The sequence below is a fragment of the Physcomitrium patens genome, chromosome 15, assembly GCF_059467195.1.
Source record: "Physcomitrium patens ecotype Gransden chromosome 15, ASM5946719v1, whole genome shotgun sequence".
Classification (NCBI taxonomy): Eukaryota; Viridiplantae; Streptophyta; class Bryopsida; order Funariales; family Funariaceae; genus Physcomitrium; species Physcomitrium patens.
The window spans coordinates 15,317,896-15,325,202 of NC_143424.1; the positions used below are offsets into that span (position 1 = coordinate 15,317,896).

Here is a 7,307-nt window from a genome sequence, read left to right on the forward strand (position 1 = left end):
TTTTCTATTAATAATACGTTTGGTTACATTTTTTTTATTATTATTTATTTATTTAGTGTTGAGAATTATTGGTTGTTCTTGTGGTTGATTAATATGTTCAAGGTTGGAAGGAGGAATTTTTTAGGAGATTTGGGAGTTATTTCTATCTCAAATAATACTGTATACAATCTTTATATTGTTAATTTGGTCTTACAAAGTATCGAGTTTGATATAATGTTCTTTATTAGAGTGTAAAGATTTGAAATTAGTATATGTTAGTGTTAGATGATTATGCTCTTTCATCAATATTTGTGATGACTCTTATGAATTAAACTTATAGAAGCTTATTCACAACATATCCTCTTGAATGTTTATGTCAACTTTGTGAAAGTTTAAAGATTGTAGCAATAATTTTTATTTATTTTTATGAGTTACATCAAAATTTAAAATTGAAGTTCTTTTTGCTTTAATAAATCCAAAGTTTATATTTTTTTAATAATATTTATTTCTCTCTCTTGCTATATATTTATGTTTTAAGAATCATACATCAAATCATATATAATATTTTTTTCACCAATTTTATTTTTATAATTTTTATTATGTACAATTAAATGTCCTATAATAACATTGATAATCAAATTTGTTTACAAAAAAAAAAAAATCATTTTTTCTTTATTACCATTGCATTAATTTTTTTGTTTAATCCTACTAATTATAAGTACATAAAAATAATAATAACATCTTTCTTTGCTGTTAAAATACAACAATAATTTTTTTATAAAAATGTTTTGATGATAATTAATCCTCCAAAACTAATAACTCACAATAATCAATCAAAATTTTAGAAACCAACTCTAGCTAGAATATAGGTATTTAATGGTATGTATTTTTTTGCTAATAAATAAATTTTGGTAATTTACATATATATATATATATATAAATATATAAATATAGATATAAATATAGATATAAATATATATATGTCTGTTTTTTTTTGCAATGCATGATATTAATTAGCAAGGAACAACTATTCAATACTTTAACTCCAAAGAACTTTTTGCGTGCAACCCAATTATTTAAAAAAAGAAAAATCATATACAGATATTCCATTTGTTTGGAAATTTCATAGTTTGTATTAATCACAATCACATTAATTATTACTATTATCAATAAGTAATATTTATAATCAGTTTGCAAAGCATAGCCTTCAAAATAGAAAATATCACTAAAGCATTGCCTTATTCCTACCACAAACTAAAAAGCATGTTATAAAAGCCATCTGCATAGTTGTTTACAACCTCTCAAAATCTAAAACACAATCTTACCAAAACTCAATCAACCCTAAATGAAACCTATCTTGACGTTTATTTCAAATTATACTTCTAAGAATGTACATAAAGCTATAGGTTTATCCAATCCCACTGTCAATCCTAACCCAAAAACGTCAGCTCAAATCCTTACACTAAATCCCAAAACCTAAAAATATGATTCTAAACCTTCCACCACAGCTCTGGCCGCCAACACCATCTATGTGTGTGTGCACGATTTTGCGCTGCATGTTTGTTCGTGGTTTTGCGGCTCAAGTAGGGGTGGTGGCTAATGGCAACAATGAAGTCATCAACTCTTGTAACATGTCATACAAAATCCTAAAATCGCTTATTCCAGGATCCCTACTTGGTTACTGCAACCACTATTGTCTGGCACTTGAAACCCTAAACTGAAGAAAGTCTGAGGAAATCGTCATCTTCTTCCTCATTCTCGAACGGAATTGACATGTAGTTGCGAAGAGGGTCAGTGGGGGTTTTACTTGTTTTTGTTTTTGTTTTTTTTCTTTTTCCTCTCTCTCAATGAATCTGAAGCTTGGAAGGCTTGTCAGAAACGTGGGTCCTGCGCCCACTCATGTGCAACATGACAAGGGAGGGTTTGATGGAGGCAGTTGTGCGCATGACAATGCAACTCACTGCAAAAAGGACAGCATCTTGCAGAGAAGCTAAAAAAAACAAAAAACAGGGGTTAGTCCACACAATCCACCCCATGAGCACCTGCATGAGTGCTGCAGTGGGATGCCTCTCTCGTCCATGTAAGTGCCCCTTCATTGATTGTCCATGTGTATTGCTGTGCAAGTTTTGAGAGAAAGTTAGGAATGATTGGGCGCAGCTGGCTTTCCTCAGTTGCTGTCAGGTTGTCCATGCTTGGGTTAGTTACTTTGATGACCACTGTGTTGATCCAGCATTGCTCTTTGTGAACGACATGTTTGCTTGAAAGTGTTAAGTTAAGTTGGTTTCATCTGGCTTGCGATTGATTGCAGCCATGTTTCCGAGGAGCGGGCTGCCGCGCGCGCTGAAGACTGTCGATTGTTACCGATATCATTGCTATTGTTGTAAAGATCCATTGAATTGAAAGTTCGAAGTTGGTGACCTGAAACCAAGAGCTAGGTTCTTTTGCATTTACGGGTTGTCCGCTGTTTCTTGCTGTGTCCTGCATGGGTATTTAGTCGGCTTTCGAGCAGGGTACCTTGATTGAATGTTTGCTTGAATCATGTTGGTCGACTGAGCCTTGATCATAGCCATGACTGTGTGTGAGTGGATTTTTTTAACAATTGACATTTTGTGAGCAGTTGGACAGTCTCTTTGAATCTGTAACGAGTTATTTATTTGATAGAGTACAGGTACCAGAGTCTTCGCTAAAGGTTTTCTGCAATGAAGGTAGTTTTTTTGTCGTTCTTTGTGATGGATAGAGTCATGGTCATAATCTAAACCCACTTCACTTGCAACTTGAGACAACTGCACTGGACGAAGTTTGAAGGAACTGCAATTGCGAATGTTTAGTCTACTGAAAAATTTCGATTTTTCTGTTAGTGAATCATGTATTTCTAGCTAGATTTTTCTTGCAGTGAGCTTTAGATTCTCTTGTTGCAGGAGTGTGTTAAACATCGATATGTCCCGACCGCAAAACATGCCATAGTGATCAAGTTTGTAATCTCGAATGGTTGAATATAAGCGGGTGGGTTTTATGATTGTGTTGAACCTTGCAGTTGAGCATTCACAAAATTCTTGCCTCATGCACTGATATTGAGATGATGTTGATGACAATTAAAAATATAGCTTAAAAACTAAGGTTGTAGAGAACCGTTGGTCTTGATTCGTTACTAATACTCTTTTGTGTCATTTGCTTGGTCTATGTGTGCATAATGTTCTCCATATTGCAAGCCATTGGACTCAAACCTTACCAGATCCTTCATTATGGGAGCGGTAACTGCGATTGGTTCGATTCGTGGGGTATCTTCGGAAAGACAGTTGTTCAGCGCTGAGGAAATGGAAGAGTATTTTTTTCGCTGTTCACCAAGCATATTTCTCGCTGGAATGACTCCATTCAAATCAGCGATCGAACATCATTTCTGGAAAACCTCAACTTCAAGCTTGCCAAATTAAGGCTATGGTGGACATTGGATATATTAATTTCTTTGAGCTACATTACAATGAACAAGAGCAGGTCATGAACAACGAGGGAGTGGTCAGGGTTTGGTGCACGATGTGCAACCTCAACTCTTCGAAATCTCCTGCAAAGATTACTATGGCTAACAACTACAATTCTCCGGACTGTATTTTCATAGCTACCGACACTCGCTACCTCTCAGACATCATGAAAACCTTGTCTCTCGGCTTTGGCAGCAACTTAAGGGGTACGTCCTTCCAGACTTAAGTCTTTGTTGTTGAGTTCAACTTGTTCTAAATTATAGGCTGTGGAAACCCTGCTTACGTCATTAACAAGATGTCTTTTAGGTTTATCACTTAATATTATTATTCAGTGAGTCCCTTTTTGGGTTGAATTTTGTATTATAAAAGGATTATTCTTGATTCTTGTTACAAATGATATTTTACACATTTGTATGCAACAAAGAGAGAATCAAGTTCAAAAGTTTCTAATGGACAGATTCAAACACCAAGTTCAATAGTATCAGGTTTTGCAAATTCTAATTCATTGATACAAATCTTAACCAACATCACGGTTCATAACAATAAATCTTGTAAGATAGGAGAATCAAACAAACTCTTAGGAATTTAAAATTTCAATGTTTGGTTTATGAAAATAGAAGAATTCTTTGTAGAGAGAGATTGTGGTGGCTTATTCAAACCAAATGTACTAATACAACTTTTCCAAAAGCAATTAATGAAGTCACTTTTAGTGCAAAAAAAGTTCAAATTTGAAGAAAAGGTAGCAAAGACAACCATATAGACATATAAGGCATCTTATGTTGACTCTACATTAGAAGAAACCAACAACATATTTTATTTCTAAAAAACAAGTTGTACAATATAATGCTTTAAGAAAAAATAAAAATACAAATATGAAAAGATATTTGATGAAAGTAATCAACATCCAAAATTACCTTCAAATTCTTAGTGAAATAGTCTTGGATAAACAATTTATAATTATAGTTTTGAACAATTTATCTTACTTTTTTGAGTTGATAATTTATGATACTTCTTATATACAAAATTTGACTTTTCAAGACATTATAGGCATGATTTTAACAAAATCTCATCATATGGCTATTTAAAATAAAAAATTTAGAGAAGAAAAAGTCTTATCACTTCAATTTCATAAAAATTGATACATCTATAATTTTCTTTGAAGAAGATGATGCTGAGGTTGAAGTTTCTTCTCACAACCTCATGAATTTTATTCTTAAGTACTAACTATTTTTTCAAGAAATTTTAAATTACAAACTTAAATGCTTCAAAAATAGTTTTCAACAATTAGATATCATAGACATACATATTTATTTTAATCTTTATTTCTATAATTAAATAGAAGTAGGTAAAAGTAGAATTATTTCATGATATTTTTTAAAATAGCTTTTTAGAAGCTTTATAGATATTGTTTTCACTTTATATGTATTTGTAGTTGGTTGATAGGTTAGAAACTTGATCAAGAAGTTAACCACATATTGGTAGCTTGCGGAAGAAGCTAACTATGTGGTATACATATAGAAAACTTAGCTTGCAAGTTAAGATATGTGTTTTGCAAAGTCAAGACATTTTTTGAAGTCCTGTAGAATATTGCCACGTAGCTCTTAGTTAAGAGTATATATGGAGGCAAGAGTGAAGCTTTCTTCACTCTTCTCAAAGCTTTTTTAGTTCTTAGACTTATTTCAAGACTTTTTAGTCTTCTAGTCTTTGACAATACTCATTCTAGTTTAATACTATATCATTTTTGAATGAATTTTAGTCTTTTGAGTGACTTAAGAATATATTGAGGTTTTCTATCTTCAAAATTCATGACCTTTATAGTTTGACAAGAGTCCTAACTTATTGTTCTTATCTTATTTTAGAAGTGAATAGATTACTCCACTTCTATTGTTGTATTTTGAAGGTTGTGAATTACCTACCTTTAAATAAATTGTTTAGATTTTTAATATTAATTTTTTTCTTAAAAAAATAGATTATCCCTCTTTGTAGAAATTTTTATCTAATATTAGAGATTGTAAATTTTCTTCTTCTAATTTGACTTATGGATTTGTCAAGTTGTTTGAAATAGAAGGAAAAATTATAGATGTTATACTTGACAAAAGTAAGAATAGATTTACAACTATTGTAGATCTTCACGAACTTATCAAAATTCTTAGGATGGAAATTTTATTCATTTTTCAAAGATATGAACCTCAAGGAATTAAAATATCAATACACTCTTGTATCATTCAAAAAGATTAAAAAATCACTCAAAGATGATATAGTATTAAATTAGAATGACTATTGCCAAAGACAAGAAGATTTAGAAAGTCTTGAGACAAGCCTAAGGACTAGAAAGGCTTTGATAAGAGTGAAGAAGGCTTCACTTTTGCTTCCATATATACTCTCAATTAAGAGCTACGTGGCAATATCCTATAGGACCTCTAAAATGTGTTGATTTTGCAAGACATATATTTTAACTTGTAAGGCAAGTTTTTTACATGTATGCCACTTAATTAGCTTTTTTTCCAAGCTACCAACATGTGGTTAACTTATTGACCAAGTTTCTAACATACTAATTAATTAGAAACACATATAAAGTGAAAGCAATGTTTATAAATCTTCTAAGAAGCTTCTCAAGAAAATATTATGAAATAAATTTATTTTTATCTACTTCTACTTAATCATATAAATAAAAATTAGAATAAATATGTATGTCCATGACATTATCCATCCTTTTAAGGATGAGTTTCACAATGAGCTGTCATCATATGTTGAAGAAATCTAAGATGCAGCCAATTGTATTTGCCACATACTTTGATCTTTGTTCTTTTCAAAGATGGTTTAGTTTAGATTCTCAACCATCAATAGTATCCCATATCAGGACGTAAAGACCACCCTATTTTTTTATGATTTTTGAAGCCTTTGTAATTCTTTTCAAATAAAGTATTTAAAATACCATTGTTGTATTAAGTGAAGTCTTGCTTGAGAATGCACTAGGCACTTGGCTATGAAAGTTAAAAAGAATTTGCAATAACAAGTCATAATCACTCTAATAAAATCATGTATAAATAGCTATAGAAGCTTAATAAACACAATCAAGTATCAATTAAGTCTAATTATTATTATTATTATTATTATCATTTATTTTAAAAATAAATTATAAAATAATATAAAAAAATCTTAAAGAAATCTTAAGAATCCTAAAAAAATCCTAAAAAAATTCAAAAAAATCCGCAAAAAATCTTAAAATAATCTTAAAGAATCTTGAAGAAATCTTAAAGAATCCTAAAGAAATCTTAAAGAAATCATAAAGAAATACTAAAGAAATCCTAAAAAAATCCAAACCAAATTCTAAATCAAATCAAATCTTAATTCTAATCCTAACCAAAACCTAAATCCTAACCAAATCATAATCCTAATTAAATCTAATCAATTTTTTAAAATCTCAAACAAATTTTTAACAATCATATAAAAAATTTTGAAGTTCAATAATTAATATTTGAAGTATTGATTTAAATTCAAAGTTTTTAAATTTTTTTAGTAATTAAGTTAAAAATAAATACAAAAAAATTAAAAAAGGTTGGAATTACCAAATAGATGATAATCTCAAAAATGTGCTCAGGTGTTAGTTGGCTTTCTTCTCCGACCTTGATGCCAATCTCCTAGAGCTAATTACTCCTGCTTGAACTATTACTTTGCTTTCGAACTTTGCATACTTGTTAGAAATTAAGTTAACTACCTCTTTGAAAAGTTTTGCTTCAATCTAATTAGCAAATTAAGAGATATCTAAGAAAACCTAACTGGTCCTTAAAACCTATAATTCTAAGTTCATAATCCACAAAAAATTTCATGCTTTTCAATCTAATTATTTGA

General features: G+C 30.4%; 1 long non-coding RNA gene across 2 annotated transcripts; it reads left to right on the forward strand.

Moving 5' to 3' along the window:
• Nucleotides 1-1,012: 1,012 nt before the first annotated feature.
• Nucleotides 1,013-3,859, forward strand: LOC112292233 (uncharacterized). 2 transcript variants are annotated; one of them, XR_012219018.2, is made up of 3 exons: nucleotides 1,124-1,605; nucleotides 1,856-2,059; nucleotides 2,288-3,859. It is a non-coding gene; the product is annotated as an uncharacterized LOC112292233 (long non-coding RNA). The 2 variants fall into 2 exon arrangements; XR_002972651.3 differs by having other exon boundaries at nucleotides 1,013-2,059.
• The last annotated feature ends 3,448 nt before the right edge of the window (nucleotides 3,860-7,307 follow it).